At 39.7% G+C, this 26,141-nt stretch overlaps 2 pseudogenes; both read right to left on the bottom strand.

Annotated features, from left to right (window-relative positions):
• Positions 1 to 339: 339 nt before the first annotated feature.
• LOC126077070 (olfactory receptor 2H1-like) lies at positions 340 to 1,260 on the bottom strand (annotated as a pseudogene).
• A 20,632-nt stretch (positions 1,261 to 21,892) lies between these two features.
• On the bottom strand, positions 21,893 to 22,837 carry LOC126066485 (olfactory receptor 2H1-like; annotated as a pseudogene).
• Positions 22,838 to 26,141: the final 3,304 nt, after the last annotated feature.

The raw sequence follows: 26,141 nt of genomic DNA, 5'->3' as shown, positions 1-26,141 counted from the left end.
ACAGTTAAATATAGACAGTTAAACCACAAGAGAAAACAAATAGAGAAGAGATTAAATATTAAAAATGGACATAAAATATGATAATATATCAAAAATAAGATAATGTTTTTGAGCGTCAGCTGTGAATTAGAGATACTTACCTCCTCTTATTCTAGTGTCAATCCCTCTCTCTATTTCTCTTTCTTTCATATACAGACACACTGTGACCCACTGCAGAAGCTTGAATGGGTGTAGGAAAGGCAATGGAGTGGGAAATGCAACATTCTTGTAAAATCACGAAGAAACTCATCTTAATTTAGATAGCACATAAAGCTACTATCCCTCAGCTTTCCCTGAAGCCTAATCCTTCCCCCGCAACCTCATGAATGCCCACTTTACCTCCTTGTTCCTCAGGGTGTACATGAGACGGTAATGTGAAGGATTGCCCACTGCATAGAAGAGACCGAAGAACTTGCCCCTTTTCTGGACATAGAGATTTTTGGACTGGAGGTAGACAGAAACGACTGAGCTGTAAAAGATAATCGCCACAGTGAGATGGGAACAGCAGATTCCAAAAGCCTTTCTCCATACTACGGCAGAGTTAATCTTCATCATTGCCCAGGCAATGACACCATTCAAGATAAGAATCAGGATGAGTGGCATAACCAAGAAGATGACGCTGATTACAGCCAGTTTAATCTCATTATAGATGGTGTTTCCACAGGAGAGTCAAAATAGACATGAGAACTCACATAAAAAGTCATCTATCTGCTGTTGGGGGCCGAAAGCTAGGTGGAAGGTGGGTGGTATCTGGAGTATTGATTGGGCCAGACCCACAACCCAGGCCACAGTCGCCAGCTGCCAACACAGGTGGGGGTGGATGGTGGTGGCATAGTGGAGGCGCTGGTAGACAGTCATACAGTGGTCAAAGGCCACCACTGCCAGGAGGATGTACTCAGTGGTCCCCACGGACAGGAAGATGAAGAGGTGGACAGGGTGGCCAAGGAAGCTGATGGTCTTCTTTGAGCTCTGGAGATTGAACAGCATCTGGGGGACAAAATTTGTGGTGAAGCAGAGATCCAAGAAGGAGAGGTTGGAGAGGAAAAAGTACATTGGCAAGTGGACCCTGGGGTTCAGCAGAGACAGCAGGATGATAAATGGGTTGCTCACTATGGTCAGGAGGTAAAAAATCAAGACAATCACAAAGAGGATTCTTTCCAGCCCTGGGTGTTCAGATAAGCCGAGGAAGAGGAAGCCCACTGGGGAGATCTGGGTGACCATGGCCTGTTTCTTCAGACCCCAGAGAGGGAAGAGAGAGTTCAGCTGAGTGAGCTCCAGCCTGTTTTATAAGAACTCACCCTACAGACTTATCAGTTTATACAGGTAGAGGATTCCTTTCTCCTTCCTCTCACCCAGCCTCCCTTTCCCAGCCACACCATCATCTTACAGTTCCTCTCTTCTATTTCTCCTGGATAAATGTTTTTTTTAGTGGAAGAAAACCAAAGATGTGCTGAGAAATAGATGGAGCTTCACACTGGTACCTCTGACTTACCAGCTGAGGGCAAAGGAGGCTGTTGTAAAGCATGGATAATTAATTAGTTAACGTTGTTGCCTGCCATCAAGTTGGTCCCTGAGACATAGCAGCTCTGCACAATAGGATGGGACCTTTGTGATCCATAGAATTCTCAATGGCTGATATTAAAAAAAAATTTTTGTTGTTGTACTTTAGATGAAGGTTTACATAGCAAACTAGTTTCTCATTAAACAATTAATACACATATTGTTTTGTGACTTTGGTTGCCAACCCCACCACATGTCAACACTTTTCTTCTTGACCTTAGGTTCCCCATTACCAGCTTTCCTGTCCCCTCCTGCCCTCTAATCCTTACCCCTGTGCTGGTGTGCCCATTTAGTCTCATTTTTTTTTAAAGGCCTGTCTAGTCTTTGGCTTAAGGGTGAATCTCAGGAATGACTTAATTACTGAGCTCTAAGGGTGTCCAGGGGCCATAGTCTTGGGGTTTCTCCAGTCTCTGTCAGCCCAGTACGTCTGGTCTCTTTTCTTTTTTTGTGAGTAAGAATTTTGTTTTACATTTTTCTCCGGCTCTGCCTGGAACCCTCTACTGTGATACCTGTCAGAGCAGTTGGTTGTGGTAGCCGGGTACCATCTAGCTGTGCTGGACTCAGTCTGGTAGAGGCTGTGGTAGTTGTGGCCCATTAGTCTTTTGGATCAATCTTTCCCTTGTGTCTTTGGTTTTCTTCATTATTCCTTGCTCCAGTCAGGGTGAGACCATCTTAGATGGCCACTCACAAGCTTTTAAAACCCCAGATGCTACTCTCCAAAGTAGAAGGTAGAACATTTTCTTTATAAACTATGCTATGCCAATTGAGCTAGATGTTTCCGGAGACCATGGTCCCCACAGCCCTCAGCCCAGTAATTTGGTCTCTCAGGGAGTTTGGATGTGTCTATGGAGCTTCCATGACCTTGCCTTGGATAACTTGTGCTGGCTTCCCCAGAATTTTATACTACCTTACCCTTCTTTTTTTTTTACCCTTCACCAAAGTTACCATTTATCTATTGTCTGTTTAGTGTTTTTCCCTCCCCTCTTCCTCTCCATCGTAACCAACAAATATGGTTTCTCTTAGTGTGTAAACCTTTTCATGAGTTTTTATAGTAGTGGTCTCATACAATATTTGTCCTTTTGTGATTGACTTATTTCACTCAGCATAGCGCCCTCCAGATCCACCCATATTGTGAGATGCTTTACAGATTCAGCATTGTTCTTTATCATTGCGTAATACTCCATTGTGTGTATGTACCACAGTTTGTTTATCCATTCATCTGTTGAAGGGCATCTAGGTTGTTTCCATCTTTTTACTATTGTGAACAATACTTCAATGAACACGGGTGTGCATATGTCTATCGTGTGATGGCCCTTATTTCTCTTATTTCCTTGGAGTGGGATTGCTGGATCATATGGTATTTCTATTTCTAGCTTTTTAAAGGAAGCAGCATATCGTTTTCCAAAGTGGTTGTACCTATCTGCAGTCCCATCAGTAGTGCATAAGAGTTCCAATCTCCCTGCAGCTTCTCCAACATTTGTTATTTTCTTTTGTGCTAGTAATGTCGAGTGAAATGGTATCTCATTATGGTTTTGATTTGAGTTTCTCTAATGGCTAGTGATTGCAAGCATTTCCTCACTTGTCTGTTAGCTGCCTGAATGTCTTCTTTGGTGAAGTGTCTGTTCATATCCTTTGCCCATTTTTTAAATTGGATTATTTGTCTTTTTGTTGTAGAAGTTTTGTATTTTCCCGTAGAATTTAGAGATTAGACCTTTGTTGAATTTGTCATAGTCAATTTTTTTTTCCAAGTCTGTTAGCTCTCTTTTTACTCTTTTGGTGAAGTCTTTTGATGAGCATTAGTGTTTGAATTTTAGAAGATCCCAGTTATCTAGCTTATCTTTTGGTGTCTGTGTATTGTTAGCTATGGTTTGTACTCTGTTTTTGCCCTGTATTAGGGTGTCTAACATTGACCCTATTTTTTCCTCTCTGATCTTTATAAGTTTTGATTTTATATTTAGGTTGATCCATTTTACATAATTCTTTTGTGTATGATGTGAGGTACGGGTCCTGTTTCATTTTTTGCGGATTGACTTCCAGTTTTGCCAGCACCATTTGTTAAAAAGATTGTCTTTCCTCCATCTGATGGACTTTGGGCCTTTGTCAAAGATCAAGTGACCATTGGTGGAGGGATTTACATCTGGGTTCTCAATTCTGTTCCATCGGTCAATGTGTCTGTCATCATACCAGTACCAGGCTGTTTTGACTACCGCAGTTGTATAGTAGGTTCTAAAGTCAGGTAGTGTGAGTCCTTTTACTTTATTCTTCTTCAGTCGTGCTCTACTTATCTGGGTCCTCTTTTTCTTCCGTATGAAGTTAATGATTAGTTTTTCCATCTCTTTAAAGAATGCTGTTGGTATTTGGATTGGGATTGTGTAATTGCATCCCCCAAAAATATGTGTCAGCTTGGTTAGGCCATGTGTGATTGTCTTCCATTTTGTGATTTTCCTACATGTTATAAATCATAATCTCTGCTTGTGGTTAAAAGGATTAGGGTGGGATTGTAACACCACCCTTACCCAGCTAACCTCCCTGACCCAATGTAAAGGGAGTTTCCCTGGGGTGTGAGCTGCACCACCTTTTCTCTCTCAAGAGTTAAACGGAAAGGAAAGCTAGCAGAGAGTGGGGGACCTCATACCACCATGAAAATAGCACCAGGAGCAGAGCGTGTCCTTTGGTCCTGGGGTCCCTGTGCCTGAGAAGCTCCTTGACCAGGGGAAGATTGATGACAAGGAATTTTCCTCCAGAGCTGACAGAGAGAGAAAGCATTCCCCTGGAGCTAACATCCGGAATTTGGACTTGTAACCTACTAGACTGTGAGAGAATAAATTTCTCTTTGTTAAAGCCATCCACTTGTGGTATTTCTGTTAAATCAGCACCAGATGACTAAGACAGATTGCATTGTATTTGTAGATTGCTTTGGGTAGAATTGTCATTTTCACAATGTTGTTTGTTTGTATAGGTCTTTTACAACCCTGATTAGATTTATTCCCAAGTATTATTTTATTTTTTTTTTTAGGGGTTATTATAAATGGTATGGTTTTCCTGATTTCCTTTTCATAGTTCTCTTTATTGGTGTATAGGAAGCCAACTGATTTTTGTATGCTTACCTTGTATCCTTCTACTTTGCTGAATCTTTCTATTAGTTCCAGTAGCTTTCTCGGGGAGTCTTTTGGGTTTTCTATGCAGAGTATCATATCATCTGCAAATTTTACTTCTTCATTACCAATTTGGATACCCTACGGCACTGGGTTTTTTTATTTCTTTTTCTTACCTTATTTCTCTAGCTGGGATTCCCAGCACAATATTAAATAGTAGTAATAAAGGGCAACCTTGTCTTGTTCCTGTTCTCAGGGGAATGTTTTCAGCCTCTTTCCATTAAGAATGATGTTGGCTGTTGGTTTTGTATAATTGACCTTTATTATGTTGAGAAATTTCCCATCTATACCTATTTTATTAATAATTTTTATAAGGAATGGGTGTTGGGCTTTATCGAATGCCTTTTCTGCATCAATTGAAACGATCATGTGATTCTTTTATTTATGTAGTTGATTACATTGATTGATTTTCTAATGTTGGACCATACTTGCATACCTGGTATGAATCCCACTTTGTCGTGGTGTATTTTTTTTTTTTTTAATATGATGGTGAATTCTATTGGCTAGAATTTTGAAAACCCTGGAGGCGTAGTGGTTAAGAGCTATGGCTGCTAACAAAGAGGTCAGCAGCTTGAATCCGCCAGGCGCTCCTTGGAAACTCTATAGGGCAGTTCTACTCTGTCCTATAGGGTTGCTATGAGTCAGAATTGACTCGATGGCAGCGGGTATGTATGTATGTAGAATTTTGTTGATAATTTTTGCATCTGTATTTATGAGAAATATTGGTCTTAATTTCCTTTTTTTGTGGTGTTTTTGCCTGGTTTTGGTATCAGGGTTATGCTGGCTTCATAGAATAAATTTGGAAGTGTCCTTTCCTTTTTTATGTTCTGAAATAGTTTGAGTAGTACTAGTGCAAGCACTTCTCTGAATGTTTGGTAGATTCTCCAGTGAAACCATCTGGGCCAGGGCTTTTTATTGTTGTTGTTGGGAGTTTTTTTTTAAAATTACTTTTTCAATCTCTTCTCTTGTTATGGGTCTTAGATTTTCAACTTCAGTTTGTGTTAGTTTGTGTAGGTTGTGTGTTTCTAGAAATTTGTCCATTTTCTCTACCTCTTCAAATTTGTTGGAGTATAGTTTTTCATAGTATTTTGTTATGGTCCTTTTTATTTCAGTTGGGTCTGTTGTAATGTCCCCCATGTCATTCCTTATTTGGGTTATTTGTGTCCTCTCCTGATCTTCTTTCATCAGTTTGGCCAATGGTTTGCTGATTTTGTTGATCCTTTCAAAGAACCAACTTTTGGTTTTGCTGGTTCTATCTATTGTCTTTTTTATTCTCTATTTTGGGTTTGGGTTTTTTTTAATTTCATTTATTTCTGCTCTATTATTTCCTTTCTTCTGCTGGCTGTGGGCTTCTTTTGCTGCTCTTTTCCTGTTTGTTTGAGTTGTGTAGCTAATTTTTTAATTTTGTCCCTTCTTTTTTTGATGCGTGCATCTATTTAAAAAAAAATTTTTTTTTTTTGCATCTATTGCTTACTATAAATTGACCTCTGAGCACTGCCTTTGCTGTGTCCCAAAAGTTTTGGTATGATGTGTTTTCATTTTCATTTGATTCTAGGATTTTTTAAATTCCATCTGATTTCTTCTATTACCCAGTGGTTTTTAAGCATGGTGTTATTCAGTTTCCATGTGTTTGATTTTTTTCCTTGTTCTTCCCGTTATTAATTTCTACTTTTATGGCATTGTGATCAGAGAAGATACTTTGTCTTATCTCAAGGTTTTGAATTTTGTTGAGGGTTGCAGCCTAAGATGTGGTCTCTTCCGGGAAATGTTCCATGTGTGTTGGGAAAGAATGCATATCTTGGTGCTGTTGGGTGAATTTTTCTATATATGTCTATACGTCAAAGTTGTTGATCATGGCCTTTAGATCTTCTGTGTCTTTGCTGAGTTTCTTTCTAGATGTCTTGTACTTTACCTAGAGTGTGTGTTGAAGTCTCCTCCTATGACTGTGGTACTGTCAGTTTCTCTTTTCAGAGCTGTTGGAGTTCGTTTTATAGGTTTTAGAGCCATGTCTTTGGATGTGTACATATTTATTACGGTTATGTCCTCATGGTGGATTGACCCTTTAATTATTATATAATTTCCTCTTTGTCTTTTACATTGGATTTTGTTTTGATGTCTATTTTACCTGAGATTAGTATGGACACTCTTGCTCTTTTTTGGTTACTCTTTGCTTGATATATTTTTTCCATCCTTTGATTTTTAACATATTTATATCTTTGTTTTTAAGGTGTGTCTCTTGTAGCCAACGTATTGATGGATCCTGTTTTTTAATCCATTCTGTCACTATCTCTCTCTTTATGGGTGCATTTAAGCCATTTATGTTCAGTGTGATTACTGATAAGTGTGAGTTTATTGCTTTCATTTTGTAGTGCTTTTTTTTTTGTGGTGCCGACATTTTCTTTGTTCTTCTTACTCTTTTGTGCTGAATTCTTTTCATTTGTGGATTTTTTTCATTTCTTTCATTTTTGTAGATTTTGTGTTTACTGAAACTTTATGTTTTCTTCATTTTGATGAGTAGGTTTGTTAACTTTCTTTGTGGTTACCTGGAAATTTACCCATTTATTCCTAAATTTGAATTAGACTTTTATTACTTGATATTGCTTTGACTTCCTCTCCATTTGAAAGTTCCATACCTACACCATTTATTCTTCTGAAGTTGTTGTCATTTCCAGATTGACCTCTCTGGTTCCGTGTTGTAAATTTTTTAGTTTTGTTTTGTCCTTGAGAGTTACATTACCTAGGTTGGTATCTGGCTGATGTGGTCTTGCCTCCTAGATTCAGGCTGTTGTCTGATGTTGTTGGTTCTCAAACTGAGGGACTCCCTTGAATAATTCTTGTAAGTTTGGTTTTTACATATCCCTTAATTTATGTTTATCTGGAGATATTTTAATTTTGCCATCGTATTTGTGTGAGAGTTTTGCAAGGTATATTATTCTTGGTTGGCAATTTTTTTCTTTCAAAGTTTTGTATATGTCATCCCATTACCTTCTTGCTTGCATTGTGTCTGTGAAGTAATCAGAGCTTTGTCTTATTTTTTCCCCTTCGTATGTGACTCTTCGTTTTTCTTTAGCTGCTCTCAGAATTCTTTCTCTGTGTTTCATTTTAGTTAGTGTGATTATGATATGTCTTGGTGATTTTCTTTTGGAGTCTATCCTACATGGGGTTCACTGAGCTTCATGGATGGTCAGCTTTTCATCTTTCATGATATTAGGGAAATTTTCTGTCAGCAATTCTTCAGTGATCCTCTCTGTGTTTTCAGTTTTCTCCCCCTGTTCTGAAACTCCAATCACATGCAGATTTTTCTTCTGATTGTATCACAAATCTTTTTCAGGATTTCTTCATTTTTCTTCATTCTTTTCTCTGATTTTTCCACAAAGTGGTATCCAAAGATTTGTCTTCAAATTGGCTGATCTTGTTTTCCACTGTTTCCAGTTTGCTTCTAAAACCTTCTAAGGCAGTGTCCATTTCTGAAATCCTGTTGTTTATCTTTTGAATTTCTAATATCTGCTTTTGTATGATTTCTAGTTTTTTGTTTATTGTGACTTTTTGTTCCTGTATTATTTTCCTGAATTCTTCCATTGTTTTGTCTGTCTTTTCCATGATTTTGTCTGTACTTTCCATGATTTTGTCTATTTTTTCCTTATTTTTGCAGCATTTTCCTTTATGTCTTAGAGAGCCCTGAATATTAGAGTTTTAATTCCCTATCGGGTAGTTCCAGTGGCTTTTCTTCTACTGGAAGGTCATCTGGTGTTTTGTTTCAGACAATTTCTGGAGCCATTCTACCCTGTTTTTGTGTGTGTGTGTGTGTGTGTGTGTGTGTGTGTGTGTTTTGATATTGTCTGCTGCCTTCAGGACATTCAGGAATTATTTTCTTCATTTATTGATCGTAGATTTGTATATTTTGTCTGGCTTTTTTGTTTTATTTTGTTAAGTCTGGGCAGGCAGGCTGGGTGTTCTTTGTTGTTTGCTTGTCTTTGGGCACAATAGTTCTCACCACCTTGTCCAGGTAGGTAGGGCTGGTTGCTCAGCTACGGTGCAGCAGGGCAGTTTCAGCAAGGGTGGAGAGGCTGGGATGGGTCATTTTTGGCATGTTCTGGGGCCATACAGGAGGGGGCTGAGGGTCAGTGCAGGGTGGGTCTGTCTGCTGGTCCACCCCTGTGCCACCTGGGGTGCAGTGCTCAGTGTGCAGTGCAGATAGGCAGGAAGGAAGAGGATGGATGTGATGTGTGGCGCTAAGTGGGTGTTGGAAAGAAGAGAGAAAAATAGAAGCAAAAAAAAAAAAAAAAATGGTGCTGAGGGAACCTGGCAGTGGAGTTGCACAGACCCAGGGAAGCTGTGTGCTGGTAGCTTTCTAGCTGGATGATGTGGCATGGTCCATCAAGAAGAGGCTGAGATGGCACATGTGGCTAGGTGAGCAGGAGAAAGGAAAGGAAGGAAGTCGGAGAGGGATGAGAAACAAACAGAAAGCAAAAAAAGGCACACACAGCCAGGTGGCAGAAGAAAAGAAAGAAAGGAAGTTAGAAATAGACAAGAAACTGAGAAAAGAGAAAAAAAAAATGCCCCGAGGTTGCCCACTGATGTGGCAGCGCAGACTGGGGAAACCATGTGCTGGTGGTTCCCCAGTCAAACAGTGTAACACAGCCCGCGAAAAAGTGGCAGAGGCAGCACATGTAGCCAGATGGTCGGGAGAAAAGAAAAGAAAAGAATGAAGGTACAGAGAGTCAAAATACTGAGGAAAAGAATGCCCTGAGGGAGCCCACCGGCATGGTGGCAAGAACTGGGGAAGCAGTTCCCCAGCTAAGTGGCTTGACAAGCCCAACAAAAAGGAGTGGAGCTGACACATGATGCCAGCTGGATGGGTGAAAGGAAAGGAAGGAGGTGACAGAGAAAGAAGAAACAAAAAGAAGCCAAAACAACAACAACAAAATGGCACCAAAGGAGCTGGCCGATGGGGCAGCATGGATCCATGCAGCAGGAGCTGGCTTCACTCCGGCAGAGCTACCACAGTGGGAAAACGTGTAACCCTGGTTACCGAGTGCTCTGCCTCCTGCTGGAAGCTCCATGAAGCTGCCTTCTCATACTCCCTGTCTGCTGTTCTTGGTGGCTGAGGGGTCCAAGATGGTGAATCTGTGCCACATTAGCTGGTAGGGGACCTCCACTACTTAGCTGTCTTTATTCTCTGTTTTCTGTCACTTTCTTATTCCATTTGGTGCTTGGTTGAGTGCTTTATCCCTTCATTTAATGCTTAGGGTTCCAGGATTGACATTTGTATCTGTTTTACATAGTTTTTCTAGTCTTTGCTGTAGAGGGACAGCATAGTGCTTCCGTCTACATTGCCATGTTGGCTCTGCTCATTGATTCACCAATTTTTTTTAATATTTTGACTCATTTGTATACCCATTCTACCTCAATATATTTACATACAATTTTTTGAACCATTTTTATTTCTGAGCCATATTAAAACAATATTTCAGTATATATTTCCTAAGACAAGATGATCTCTTAAACACTGCACAGTGATTAATTCAGGAAACTTAATATTGATATAGCACTATTTTCTAATGTACCATCCATATTCTGATTTTGTCAATTGGCCCAATAACATCCTCTATATGAATTTTTTTTTTTCTCATCCTGGATCACACATTGTACATAGCTGCCATTTCAGACTCTAGCCGCTTTAGCATCCTATTCTAGGCCACTAAATCAAGGGGTTTGCTTCAAAATCTTGGGCAACATGGTTACTCTCTGCCAGGATAAGTTAATAAACTGGAAGGAAGAGTGGGCTCATGCTCTTGAAAAACCACTGGGAATACACTGAACATTATCAGAAGACCCCAAGAATTAAAGGCAAATAGTGCAAAGATATTGAATCGATGAGAGACAGAGATCAGTACAGAAAAGGAGCAGTGTGTGTGAATCAAGAAATGCTTCCTGGAGGAGGGAACTGTATTTTTACTCCGAAAGAGGACAGTTGAGACACAGAAGACCACCTCAGAAATGGGTAGGAGGCAGCAGTCACTCTGGCAGTTGAGAGACAGGAACTAGGCAAGTTGGTGCAGGGGAGGGATGTTGGAAAGGCTGTAGAATGGCAGCAAGTATCTCCCATCACAGGTTCTCTTTTCTGTGCTTAAAAGCCTCATCTGATCTATTTGTCCAGATGACCTGTCTTTGCCTCTTTTCTTGTTTCTTTCCTTCCTCCCATTTTCCTTTCAACCTAAGGGATATTTTTTTTCTCATTAATTAAAAAAAAAAAGTTAAATATTTGAACAAAAGACTTTTTAAATCTTAGAACCTCCTATGTTCCTCTCCCTGATCACGCCCTCTTCCTTCTCCTGAATAGGCAATTGCTTTTCGGATTCTTATTTATTTATTTATTTTTTATAAATCTTTCTTGTGTTGTCTTATAGCACCACATCTTTTGCATTGTTAAAAAAATAGTCAATTGCTTTTTATTCATCTATCAATTATTATTCTAATACCCATTTGAATTGTTGTGTTCTTACTCATTTGGCAACTTACTGTCTTGCTCTGTATGTTATTTCTGAATCTTTTCCATTTACATCATCCTTTGAATTTCTTTCTGTCCTCTCTTGTTCTTGGTCTTTCAAAACATGTCTTATCTTCACCCCCTCTCTTCTAGTCCTTCTTTTCTCTGACACTAACAAACGTCAAGCAACACCTTCCTTAATTTTATCATTCTGTGCATGCATATATTCCTTTCTGATCACCAAGGAGCCAGTGTTGTACGAGGTGCTACAAGGTATTAAACAATGGATCAGATACAAATTCTGCTCTACTACCCAGTAAAGATAATCAGGTTATTGCTTTAGCAGATACCATATGTACCAGGCACTATTCAATTACCTGAATACTTGGTTCTCAAAACAACCTTGCAAGGTAGTTAATATCATCACCATTTTGCAGAGGAAGAAACAGTCTCGGAGAAGAGAAGTAATTTGCCCAAAGTTACTCACCCAATCATTGCCAGTGCCAGATCCTGTTTAATTTCAAATCTGGTGCTCCTGGTGGCTCCACCATAGAGGACACATGGAAATTGATGGGCCATAGGAGAAGAAGAAACCTGTAACTTACCTGCAATCAAGTCAGAATCTCCTCATTGCCTTGCTGCCAGACCTCTCCCAAGACAAGGAGTTCCTGAACTGGTTGGTGCCTCCACTAGATCCTCACAATGAGAACTGAAAGCAAACTAAGGAGGGATGGGCACCTTTGAAGGATTAGACATCGAGTCTCAGGTAATACTGTTGATTGTGAATGCTACCGCCACACACTTTTCAAAGCATTCACAACAACTATATGACTTGGATGTTATTATCACCTTCAATCTTTGTTTTCAGAACCCTGGTAATGCAGTGGTCAAGAGCTAACCAGAAGACCAGCAGTTCAAACCCACCAGCTGCTCCTTGGAAACTCTATGGGACAGTTCTACTCTGTCCTATAGAGTTGATATGAGTTGGAATCAACGTGATGGCAAAGGTTTTTTTTTTTATAATTTTTATTGTGCTTTAAGCGAAAGTTTACAGATCAAGTCAGTCTCTCACACAAAAACTTATATATACCTTGCTAAATACTCCCAATTACTCTCCCTCTAATGAGACAACTCTCTCCCTCCCTCCTTCCCTCCACTTTCTCTTTTCATGTCCATTCCACCAGCTTCTAACCCTCTCTACCCTCTCATCTCCCCTCCAGACAGGAGATGCCAACATAGTCTCAAACGTCCACCTGATCCAAGAAGCTCCCTCCTCACCAGCATCCCTCTCCATCCCATTGTCCAGTCCAACCCCTGTCTGAAGAGTTGGCTTTGGGAATGGTTCCTGTCCTGGGCCAACAAAGGTGTGGGGGCCATGACCACCAGAGTCCTTCTAGTCTCAGTCAGACCATTAAGTCTGGTCTTTTTACAAGAATTTGGGGTCTGCATCCCATTGCTCTCCTGCTCCCTCAGGGGTTCTCTGTTGCATTCCCTATCAGGGTAGTCATCGCTTGTAGCCAGGCACCATCTAGTTCTTCTGATCTCAGGATCATGTAGTCTCCGGTTCATGTGGCCCTTTCTGTCTCTTGGGCTGGTAATTACCTTGTGTCCTTGGTGTTCTTCATTCTCCTTTAATCCAGGTGGGTTGAGACTCATTGATGTATCTTAGATGGCCTCTTGCTAGCGTTTAAGACCCCAGGTGCCACTCTTCAAAGTGGGATGCAGAATGTTTTCTTAATAGATTTTATTATGCCAATTGACTTAGATGTCCCCTGAAACTATGGTCCCCAAACCCCTGCCCTTGCTATGCTGGCCTCCGAAGCATTCAGTTTATTCAGGAAACTTCTTTGCTTTTGGTTTAGTCCAGATGTGCTGACCTCCCCTGTATTGTGTGCTGTCTTTCCCTTCACCTAAAGTAGTTCTTATCTACTACCTAATTAATGAAAGGCCCTCTCCCACCTTCCCTCCCTTTCCCCCTCTTGTAACCACAAAAGAATGTTTTCTTCTCAGTTTAAACTATTTCTCAAGTTATTATAATAGTGGTCTTATACAATATTTGTCCTTTTGCAACTGACTAATTTCACTTAGCATAATGCCTTCTAGGTTCCTCCATGTTATGAAATGTTTCACAGATTCATCACTGTTCTTTATCAATGCGTAGTATTCCATTGTGTGAATATACCACAATTATTTATCCATTCATCAGTTGATGGGCACCTTGGTTGCTTCCATCTTTTTGCCAGTAAACATGGGTGTGCATTTATCTGTTCGTGTAAAGGCTCTTATTTCTGTAGGATATATTCCGAGGAGCGAGATTGCTGGATCTTATGGTAGTTCTATTTCTAGCTTTTTAAGGAAGCGCCAAATCGATTTCCAAAGTGGCTGTACCATTTTACATTCCCACCAGCAGTGTATAAGTGTTCCAATCTCTCCACAGCCTCTCCAACATTTATTCTTTTGTGTTTTGGGGATTAATGCCAGCCTTGTTGGAATGAGATGAAATCTCATTGTAGTTTTGATTTGCATTTCTCTAATGGCTAATGATTGTGAACAATTCCTCATGTATCTGTTAGGTACCTGAGTATCTTATTTAGTGAAGTGTCTGTTCATATCTTTTGCTCATTTTTTAATTGGGTTATTTGTCTTTTTGTAGTTGAGTTTTTGCCGTGTCATGTAGATTTTAGAGATCAGGTGCTGATCAGAAATGTTATAGCTAGAAACTTTTCCCCAGTCTGTAGGTAGTCTTTTTATTCTTTTGGTGAAGTCTTTGGATGAGCATAGGTGTTTGATTTTTAGGAGCTCCCAGTTATCCACTTTTTCTTCGGCATTCTTAATAATGTTTTGTATACTGTTTATGCCATGTATTAGGGCTCCTAACATTGTCCCTATTTTTTCTTCCATGATCTTTATCATTTTAGATTTTATATTTAGGTCCTTGATCCATTTTCAGCTCAATCTTGTGCATGGAGTGAGGTATGGGTCTTCTTTCATTTTTTTTGCAGATGGATATGCAGTTATGCCAGCACCATTTGTTAAAAAAAGACTATCTTTTCCCCATTTCACTGTTTTGGGGCCTTTGTCAAATATCAGGTGCTCATATGTGGATGGATTTATGTCTGGATTCTCAATTCTGTTCCATGGGTCCATGTATCTGTTGTTGTACCAGTAGCAGGCTGTTTTGACTACTGTGGCGGTATAATAGGCTCTAAAATCAGGTAAAGTAAGGCCTCCCACTTTGCTCTTCTTTTTCAGTAATGCTTTACTTATCCAGGGCCTCTTTCCCTTCCATATGAAATTCGGGATTTGTTTCTCCATCTCATTAAAGAACGTTGTTGGAATTTGGATCAGAATTGCATTAAATGTATAGGTCGCTATTGGTAGAATAGACACTTTTATAATGTTAAGTCTTCCTATCCACGAGCAAGGTATGTTTTTCCACTTATGTAAGTCTCTTTTGGTTTCTTGCAGAAGTGCATTGTAGTTTTCTTTGTATAAGTCTTTTACATCTCTGGTAAGATTTATTCCTAAGTATTTTATCTTCTTGGGGGCTACTGTAGATGGCATTGATTTGGTGATTTCCTCTTCAATGTTCTTTTTGTTGGGTAGAGGTATCCAACTGATTTTTGTATGTTTATCTTGTATCCTGATACTCTGCTGAACTCTTCTATTAGTTTCAGTAGTTTTCTGGAGGATTCCTTAGGGTTTTCTGTGTATAAGATCATGTCATCTGCAAATAGAAGTAATTTTACTTCTTCCTTGCCAATCTGGATGTCCTTTATTTCTTTATCTAGCCTAATTGCTGTGCCTAGGACCTCTGGCACAATGTTGAATAAGAGTGGTGATAAAGGGCATCTTTGTCTGGTTCCCGATCTCAGTGGGAATGTTTTCAGGCTCTCTACATTTAGGGTGATGTTGGCTGTTGCCTTTGTATAAATGCCCTTTATTATGTTGAGGAATTTTCCTTCTGTTCGTATTTTGCCGAGAGTTTTTATCATAAATGGGTGTTGAACTTTGTCAAATGCCTTTTCTGCATCAATTGATAAAATCAAGTGATTCTTGTCTTTTGTTTTATGTATTTGATGGATTACGTTAACTGTTTTTCTAATGTTGAACATTCCCTGCATACCTGGTATGAATCCCACTTGGTCATGGTGAATTATTTTTTGATATGTTGTTGAATTCTATTGGCTAGAATTTTGCTGAGGATTTTTACATCTGCATTCATGAGGGATATAGGTCTACAATTTTCTTTTTTTGTGGTGTCTTTCTCTGGTTTTGGTATCAGGGATATGGTGGCTTCATAGATGTGAATTTGGTAGTATTCTATCATTTTCTATGCTTTGAAATACCTTAACTCTTCTCTGAAAGTTTGGTAGAAGTCTGCAGTGAAGCCGTCCTGACCAGGGCTTTTTTTTTTTTTTTTTTTTAACTTGTGTAAGGTCACCTTATTATTATTATTATTTATAATTTTTATTGTGCTTTAAGTGAAAGTATACACATCAAGTCAGTCTCCCACATAAAAACTTATATACACCTTGCTACATATTCCCAATTACTCTTCCCCTAATGAGACAACCTGCTCCCTCTCTCTACTCGTTTTTGTGTCCATTTTGCCAGCTTCAACCCCCTCTACCTTCTCATCTTCCCTCCAGGCAGGAGATGCCAGCATAGTCACAAGTGTCCACCTGATCCAGGTAGCTCACTCCTTACCAGCATCCCTGTCCAACCCATTGTCCAGTCCAATTCATGTCTGACGAGTTGGCTTCAGGAATGGTTCTTGTTCTGGGCCAACCGAAGGTTGGCCATGACCTCCAGGATCCTTCTAGTCTCAGTCAGACCATTAAGTCTGGTCTTTTTATGAGAATTTGGGGTCTGCATCCCACTGTTCTCCTGCTCCCTCAGGGGTTCTCTGTTGTGTTCCTTGTCAGGGCAGTCATTGGTTGTGTTCTTCTGTGGACCTGGGCTTTTTTTTTGGGGGGGGGAGTTTTTTTATTATATATATATATTTTTTAAATCTCTTCTTTTGTTATGGGTCTATTTAGTTGTTCTGCCTCTGTTTGTGTTAGTTTTAGGTAGGTAGTGTGTTTCTAGGAATTCATCCATTTCTTCAAGGTTTTCCAATTTGTTAGAGTACAATTTTTCATGGTAATCTGATATGATTCTTTTAATTTCAGTGGGATGTGTTGTAATATCACCCATCTCTTTTCTTATTCGGGTTATTTGCTTCCTCTCCTGTTTTTCTCTTGTCAGTTTGGCCAGTGGTTTATCAATTTTGTTGATTTTTTTAAAAAACCAGCTTTTGGTCTTGTTAATTCTTTCAATTGTTTTTCTGTTTTCTGTTTCATTTAGTTCTGCTCTAATTTTTATTTGTTTTCTTCAGTGGCAATGGTTTTTATATTTGCTTTCAGATGAAAAATCTGAAACACAGAGAAGTTAAATAATGTGCTCTGAATCGCATAGACAGAGCTGAGACTTGAACCCATGTGGGTGGACTCCTTGTCTAATCACAGCCCAGCACCATCTCTCTTTACACCATGTGAGGCCATGGCTAGAGGTATCTCTTTGCATGAAACTCTGTGCCAGCGACCTCCCATCTTTAGTGCAGGAAATTAGCCTCTGTTTTAGTGGCGCTGAAGGTAGAAAGGGCAGCATGGTGAGGTGATGGAGGGAGGGGTTCCAGTACTCCCATCTGAGGGAGAGAAACAGCTCATTAATTCTGGCAAGGCTCTGGGGCCCCACAGCCCACAGACAATTAATTAGGCATGGGCACTCATGATGGTTAAGAGAAGAGGGAAGGAGCCAGAGGAAATATGCTGGCAACAGTGCTCGCTGTGGTAAACGAAAATGTCACCCACTGCTCCTTTCTGTCACAGCTGAATATAAGGCCATTGTTTTCCCAAGAGTTCCATGCGTTCTTCTCAAGTCTTTTTTGATCCCACTCAATATTCCATTATTTTTGTTTCTTCTCTCCTTGTTAAAATTGATATAATTTACATATTACAAAATGCACAGATTTTAAGTGTGTGGTTTGATGAATTTTGACAACCTCAATAATGATACCGAATGTTTCATCATTCTACAACCTTCTTCTGTGCCTCTTTTCTCCATAATTCCCCCCGTACTCCCCATCCCCCCTTACCCAGAGGCAACCATTATTCTGATTTCTATCACCATAGTTTAGTTTTGCCTCTTGTAAGACTTCATACAAACAGAATCATACATTATGTTCTCCTCTGATCAGGCTTCTTTTGCTCAGTGTAATTCTTTTGAGATTTGTCCATGTTGTTTTACGTATCATTAGCGCATTTCTTTTTTAAAAACCAACTGAAGTACAATTTACATGCAATAAAATGTGCACATTTCCAGTATGTAATTCAATAAGTTTTGACAAGTATATACACCTGGATAACTACCACCGCATTCAAAATATAGAGCATTTCCATTACTTTAGAAAGCTCTTGAATGCCCTGCCTCAGGCAAACAATTATCTGATTTCTATCATACTAGGTTAGTTTTTCCTGTTGTAGGACCTTTATCTATATAGAATCAGATAGTATGTACTCTGTGTTTCTGGCTTCCTTTGCTCAGCATGTTGAGATTCATTGATAGTATTTCATATATGAGTTGCTTGTTCCTTTAAAAAACTTTTTTTTAATTGTGCTTTAGATGAAGGTTTACGAGCAAATTAGTTTCTCATTAAAAAATAAATACACATATTGTTTTGTGACATTAGTTTTCAACCCCAAGACATGACAATACTCTTCCCTTCTTTGCCTTGGGTTCCCCATTACCAGCTTTCCTGTCCCCTTCTGGCTTCTTGTTCTTGCCCCTGGGCTGGTGTGCCCATTTAGTCTCATATATGTGGGTGAGCTACCTGTATTATTGTTTGTTTTTTTTTTCACCATTGGCTGAAGTGTGAACCTCAGGAGTGACTTCAGTTCTGCGTTAAAAGGTTGTCTGGAGGCTATACTCTTGGGGTTTCTCCAGTCTCTGTCAGACCAATAAGTCTAGTCTTTTTTTTTTTTTTTTTGGCTTTGAATTTTGTTCTACATTTTTTTCCAGCTCTGTCCAGGACCCTTTATTGTGATCCCTATCAGAGTGGTCAGTGGTGGTAGCCAGGTACCATCTAGTTGTACTGGACTCAGTCTGGCGGAGGCTGTTGTATTTGCAGTCGTTAGTCCTTTGGACTAATCTTTCCCTTGTGTCTTTTGTTTTCTTTATTCTCCCTTGCTCCAGATGGGGTGGGACCAGTGGAGTATCTTAGACGGCTGCTCATAAGCTTTTAAGACCCCAGACAAGTTGATTGTTCCTTTTTTTATTGCTAATAGTAGTATTCAATTGTATGAATACAACCCAATTTGTTTACCCATTTACATGTTGATGGACATTTGGGTCGTTTCCGGTTTTTGACTGCTATGAAAAAACTACTATAAACATTTGCATGCAGTTATTTGTGTGGACACATTTTCATTTATCTTGGGTAAATATCTAGGAGTGGAATTTCTGGACCATACGATCAATGTCTATTTATCTTTGTAAGAAAAATGCCAAATTGTTTCCATAGGGGTTGTGCCATTTTACACTTCCAACAGCCATGTATGAGAGTTTTGCTTACTCCATATCCTCAGTAACACTTGCTACTGTCTCTTTGGTTTCAGGCATTCCATTACATATGAAGTGTTCTTTCAAAGTAGTTTTGATTTGCAATATTTTGATAGTAAATGATGTTGAATTTCTCATCAAGTGCTTACTGGTTCTCACATATCTTTTATTGAAATCTTTTGTCCGTTTTTATTGGCTTGTCTTGTCATAAGTTGTAGGCATTAATTTGTATAATATATGCATATAAAATATATATATAAATTTCTCTCATAATGTTCCTTGCCTTTACATTTGCTTTCTTTCCTTTTTTTTGCTTCTCTTTTTCCTAAATTTTATTTTGTTTTTGTTGAGAATATATACAGAAAAACATACACCAATTCAACACTTTTTACATGTACAATTTAGTGACATTGATTACATTCTTTTAATTGTGCAGCCATTCTCACCCCCCTTTTCTGAGTTGTTCCTTCCTCATTAACATAAACTTACTGCCCCCTAAGGTTCCTAGCTAACCTTTCAAGTTGTTGTTGTCAATTTGTTGCCATATAGATAGTTCTTAAAGGAGCATAATGCTCAAGGCAGACTTTTTCATTTTCTTAATGATTTCTTTAAAAAAAAAGGTATTAAGTACAGGTAATCCCTGACTAATGATGTATTCATGTTACGATGAACCGTGATTACAACCTTTTTTCTGTACTTTTTATCATTAATAACGTGTTTTTTTTTTTACTACATACAATGTTGCAGTGTGTAATTTGATGATGTTATCATTCTCAGATGGTCACTTGTAGATGTCCAAGGTTATGATTTATAAATATAATGATAATAAAAGGCAATAATAGTGAAACCACAAAATGAGGTATGTGACATATGTTAGAACCAAGTTATGACAGAGTTGTTGGAAAGGAACACCATCACAAATTGGAGACTACCTGTAGTTGAATCTTGTTTATGGAGTCTCTGGGTGGTGCACATGGTTAATATGCTTGGCTGCAAATCAAAAAGTAAGAGGTTTTAGTCTACTGAGAGGTGCCTTGGAGGAATGGCCCAGTGATCTACTTCTGAAAAATACGCCATTGAAAACCCTATGGAACATAGCTTTGCTCTGACACACGTGGAATTGCCATTATTTGGAGTCAACTTGACAACAAGCGGTTTTGGCTATTTTGTTCCATTCTGAGAATTTCTTTTCATTGGTGTGTTTAGACCTTCATGAATAGAATCCACATAAATCCAATTCCCAAAATATGAAGAGTAACCAATTTAATCCCCACTGTCCCACTTCTCAATCATCTCTGACACTAGCGTCCCATGTGGCACTCCCTCTCTCTGCCCCGAACCACCTGGAGTTAGGTAAGATCTCAGAGTTGAAGGGACATTGTCCTTGAGTGCAAAATAGGCAGACACCAGCAGAAAATGCAGGAGTCCACATGAAGTCCTTACTTCTGAAGTGCTGGCTACAAATTCGGGGTTTTCCCACCACCACTTCAGGACTTCAACCACAAGCTCTAGGGCCTCCCTTAGGGTCCTTCGTTTTCACCTGCAGGCTTTCACTATTCCTTTGGGTTTGTTAATTCACTGGAATGCCTCACAGAAAAAAAACTATATTTACAATTACAGATTTATTGTGGCAAAAGGATACAAATCAAGATCCTTGTAAGGATGAGATGCATGGTTGAGGTCTGGGAATTTTCCCAAAGTGGAGCCTCCATATGAAGAGGGTGGTTCACCCTCCCTCTGCCAACCAGGAAGCTCTCAGAGCCTCCGTGTTCAGAGCCTTTATTGGGTCCATCATGTAGTTGTGACTGAGGCCTCATTGAATTTGCATGAAATGTTAAATCATGTTTCCAGTGTTCTTGTTGGTTGTATGAAGGAGATAATTTTTAGAGGTCCTTACTCTGCCATTTTTGTTGCTATCACTACAGTTTTTTTTTTTTTTTTGGATGCTTTTGTGATTACAGTATAAATAATTTAACTTTTCACAGCCTATTTAGAATTAATAGTTTACATATCATGTGAAATATAGAAGCCTCACTACCAAGGCATATGTTTGGATGAGATTATGTGCATACTGAGTTTCAGTTTTACTTCCTCCTGGCTGTTACTTTAAGGAAAAAAGGAAAAAGACATGTAAAAGAGGATCGCTATAAGAGGAGAAAGTGGAGAGATAGGACATTGAGGAAGAAGGAAAGAAGACATGGTGGAACCAAAAGTGAGGCTAGAGAGATGATGATGCTGGTTAAACACATGACAGGCAAGGCAAGGCCAAGGCCTGGCTGATTTGCTGGTAAAGATACAATGAGCCAATTTTAGTTCAGAGAGTTTATTACTTACATGCAAGACAGGTCTGGTTATCTACTTCCAAAAAATCAGACTACGAAAACTCTATGTATTACACTGGTCAGATCCTGTTGTGAATGGAATCACCAAGAGATGGAGACAGACCTGACAGCAGCTAAAAACAACATTACTTACATAAGCAGCAAAAGGAAGAGTAGCCATAAGTGCCAGATTCTTGAGTCCTTACACCACACACTAAAAAGCATGGCATTGACACAAAAGGGCCCATACGACTGCAATGTGAGTTGTAGGATATCTCATTGCTCAGAAGCCAATTCTAGACAGCAGCTAAGTCTCATTGTGTTCTACAGATATTTTATGAGGGGCATGGGGCAGAAAGCCTCATTCCTCATCAGAACCTGGGAGGAAATGAGAAACTGTCTCATGATAGCCTCTCAGAGGATATAAAGAGAAGAGAGAGATGTCCGTGAGGAAATTCTTAGTTCCTGGAGGATCACAAGGCATGGAGAAGAGAGGAAATGTTAAAAATTAATGGGCAAGATAATGTTTGAGATAGACATCTTATAGAGCTCCTACCTTCTCTTAACACAGTCTCTTTGTCTCTGACTCTTTTCTATACCACATAGTCACACTGTGATCCACTGTGATGGCTTAGGTATGTGTGTAGAAGGCAGTGTGCTTGTGAGCTCACACTTGCTCACAAAAGCGTGAAGAAACCTCATAATTTAGACAGCACATCAAACTGTTATCCCTCCGTTTTCCCTGGAGTATCCTTGCTTTGCAGCAGCCTCATGAATGCCCTCTTTACCTCCTTGTTCCTCAGGGTGTACCTGAGAGGGTTAAGTGAAGGAGTGCCCACTGCATAGAAAAGACCAAAGAACTTGCCCCTGTTCTGGGCATAGGGATTTTCTGGGCTGGAGATAGACAGCAATGACAGAACTGTAAAAGATAGTGACCACAATGAGATGGGAAGCGCAGGTTCCAAAAGCCTTTCTCCATGTTATTGCAGAGCTAATCTTCATCACTGCCTGAGCAATAGCACCATACGAGATAAGAATAAGGGTGAGTGGCATAACCAAGAAGATGACACTGGACACAGCCAGCTGAATCTCGTTATAGGTGGATTCCCCACAGGAGAGTTGAATTAGAGATGGAACCTCACATAAAAACTCATCTGTCTGCCAGTGGGGACAGAAGGGTAGGCAAAGGGTGGATGTTGTCTGAACTATTGATTGGACCAGACCTATGACCCCGGCCACAGCTGCCAGCTGCCAATACAGGAGGGGGCAGATGATGGTGGCATAGTGGAGGAGCTGGCAAACAGCCACATAGTGGTCAAAGGCCATCACTGTAAGGAGGATGCACTCAGTGGTCCCCAGGGACAGGAAGATGAAGAGCTGGACAGAGCAGCCAAGGAAGCTGATTGTCTTTTGTGGGCCCCAGAGGTTGAACAGCATCTGAGGGACAAAAGTTGTGGTGAAGCAGAGATCCAAGAAGGAGAGGTTGGAGAGGAAAAAGTACATTGGTGATTGGAGCCTGGGTCCAGCACAGACAGGAGGATGATGAGTGTGTTGCCCACCATGGTCAAGAGGTAGGAAGTGAAGACAATCACAAAAAGAACCTTTTCCAGCCCTGGGTGTTCAGAAAATCCCAGAAGGATAAAGCCCACTGGGGAGCTTTGGTTGACCATGGCTTGTTCATTTAGACCCTAGAGAGGGAAAAGAGCTGTCTTCCAAGTGTGTTCCAAAGTGTTTTTTAAGAACCCACCCTGGATACTTTCAGGTCATACAGATTCCCTTCTCCCTCTTCTCACCCAGCCTCTGTTTCCCAGGCTCATCACCATGCAATAGCACCTTCTCTTCCTTTGTTCCTCCTGATCAAATGTTGTCTAGTGTGAACAAAGAAAGCATACTGGTACCTCTTACTTTTGAGGACAAAGAAGGTTGATGCAAGATATGAGTTTAATTGACTGGTTTTCATTAATTCAATGGTCAATTGTGGAGCACCTCTTTTGCTCTGAAGGAGCGCCGGTGGAGCAGTGGTTAAAGAGTTCAGCTGTTAACTGAGTCAGAAGTTTGAACCCACCAGTTGCTCCATGGGAGAACGATGTGACAGTCTGCTTTGGTAAAGATTTACAGCCTTGGAAAACCTATGGAGGCAGTTCCATTCTGTCCTATAGGGTTACTAGGAGTTGGAATTAACTCAACAGCAATGAGTTTGTTTTGGTTTATCTTGTCCTGAGAACTGTGGGAGTTCTGAATGTTCTCCTAGGGAAGTCCGGGGAGACTGAACAAAGAAATGCTTTAATCAGATTTCCTGATCATAAATAATAAGTATCTCTGTAATGTCGCTTTCTCTTGGGAAGGAGCATAAATATTCTAGAATCATTCATTTTTATTTACTTTACCATTATTTTCTGGGTAGTCCACCACTGACAAAAAATGTGGATTAAGAAGGAGATTCCTCCTCTGTGTGGTGACCCCATCCATAGGGAGCTCATTTAGGTAATCTTGTCTTTTCTAAACAAAATATAATGAGTTATTAAACTAAGTACAAGAGCTTTCTCTACCAATGCAAAGCCCTAACCTCAACTTAAAATTATGTGCAATGCAGCAAAATAAGATCCCAAAACACTCCAATTTATGGAATCTTTATTGTCTTCTGTTACTGCAAAAATTTTTAGGTGATAGGGCTTAGAAATGAAAAGGATAATATATTTTTTAACCTCTTCCCTTTCAGATAAGATTGTATCAACAGCAAAGTGCTGAGTTGAAATTGAGACATTTAAATAGCACTTAGAATTTATATGCCTCTTGAATTCTATTCACTATGAGATTTTAAAAACTTTTCATATAAAAATTTCAAGGTTACAGCGATTTTCCAAGAATAGTCTACAGAACACCTGTATCCAGATTAACCAATTGTGGTCATTTTGCCACATTTCTTTTTATCATTTCATCTTTCTGTTTATATACACAGTTATGCTTATTCTGAACCATTTGAGAGTAGATTGCATATATCAAGTCTCTTCATTCTTTCATATTTCAGCATGTAGCTCCTAAGAAAAAAGCAAACTCTGTTATATAAACATGTTGCTGTTGTTGTGTGCTGTCGAGTTGCTTCTGACTCACAACGACCCCACAGGGTTTCCAAGGAGTGGCTGCTGGATTTGAACTGCTGAACTTTTGGTTAGCAGCTGAGGTCTTAACCACTATGCTGCCAGGGCTCCTATATAAACTTTAACACTGATAAAATATTACTATCTACTCTATAGTCCATACTGTAATGTTGCTATTTGTTCCAACCATGTCTTTTATAGTTTTCCCCATAGAAGATCTATATGTCAGACGTTGGCCTCATTATCAGCGTTTCTTTAGTCACTGAAACAACCAACCTTAAATTATAGGCTGATAGGTTCAGGCCCTACAAGGGGAAGCTGAGAGGCTGGAGGGAGTGTGGCCTGATGACATAAAAAACACAGAGAAATACAAGAAAAGTTGTCAAGACTCCAGAAATTAAAGGCAAATAATGTAAAAGAAATGGGTGAGGGGATTCTTCATAGAAAAAAGCAATATGGGTGGGTGAATCAAGGAGAATCTTCTGGAGGAGGTGACCTGAATTTCTGTTGTGAAAAAGAGCATTAAAGCACAGGTGAACCCAGAGATGGGGGTGGAAGATGTCAACCAACCTGAGAGCTCAGAGGTAAGACCTCAGTTTTTCTGGGCACACATAACCTAAGAAGAAGAACATTTAGGGAATGAGTGGCAAGCAAATTTGTGGTAATGTTGGCAGAAATTGTCCTGGAAGTTTATAGGATGGAATGACCATCTCTCCACCACAGCATCTCCATTTTGTATTAAGAGCTATATCTCATCTCCCTGTTTATCAGGACTCCCTCTTTCGTGTATGTGTGTGTCCGTCTGTATTACTTCCTCCATCATTACTTTTTCCCTTGAAGATAGGATTTTTTTTCTTTAAAAAAAAATTAATTATTCAAACAAAATCAAACGCTTTTCTGCTGAGTCTATTCCGACTCATAGTGACCCTATAGGACAGAATAGAACTGCTGCATAAGGGTTTCCGAGGAGTGCCTGGTGGATTTCAACTGCCAACCTTTTGTTTAGCAGCCAAATTCTTAACCACTATGCTACCAGGGTTTCCATAAATATGCCTACCTTCCTTCAGTTTGTCAAAACTTCAGGCCCTCCATCCCACAGACAATTAATTAGCCACTGGTCCTAACGATGGTTAAGAAGGGAGGGGAGGATCCAAACGTTCCCAGGATCTTAGAAGCCTTCAGTATGCTCCTCCCTGGTTAGATCTCTTTCTTTCCCCCTGAAGAGGTGACTGCTATTCTGATTATTTTTAATTCATCATTCCTTTTTTAAACTTTATCGTATCTCAACAATTGCCCACCATGTCTCATTCATCCCCCATCTGTTGCATTTCTCATATGTTTACTCCCTTGGCAACTTGTCTCACTCTGCATGTTTTTTTCTAGACCTCTTCAGTTTTTATTTTCCTTTTGACTCTCTTTTTGTTTTCTTCTGTCTTTCAGAGCTTGCCTTTTCCTTATGCTCTTTCACCTGGTGCTTCTTTTCTCTCATACCAACAAAAGGCAAGCACTACTTTTTCCACTTCCCATTAGTTCTATATTCATGCATGCACACTCATTTCTTTATTGATCAGCCACTAAACAGCCAGTTATGTAATACATGCTACAAGGGAATGAGATACAAATTCTGCTCTAAAATCTAGTAAAGATAATCATGGTATTGCTTTAGCAGTTACCATCTGTTGAGTGCTTTCTATGTACCAGGCACTGTGCTAAACAATTTGCTGAATACCTGGTTCCCACAACAACCGTGAAAAGTAGTTACTATCCTCATTTTACAGAGGAAGAAACAGTCTTTGAGAGGTGAAGTAACTTTCTCTAGGTTACTCAGTCAATAAGTGCCATAGACAGGATTTTTGATCTAGTTTGATTTCAAATC

This window comes from Elephas maximus, chromosome 1 (assembly GCF_024166365.1).
Source record: "Elephas maximus indicus isolate mEleMax1 chromosome 1, mEleMax1 primary haplotype, whole genome shotgun sequence".
Lineage (NCBI taxonomy): Eukaryota > Metazoa > Chordata > Mammalia > Proboscidea > Elephantidae > Elephas > Elephas maximus.
This window is presented reverse-complemented; position numbering and strand designations above follow the sequence as displayed.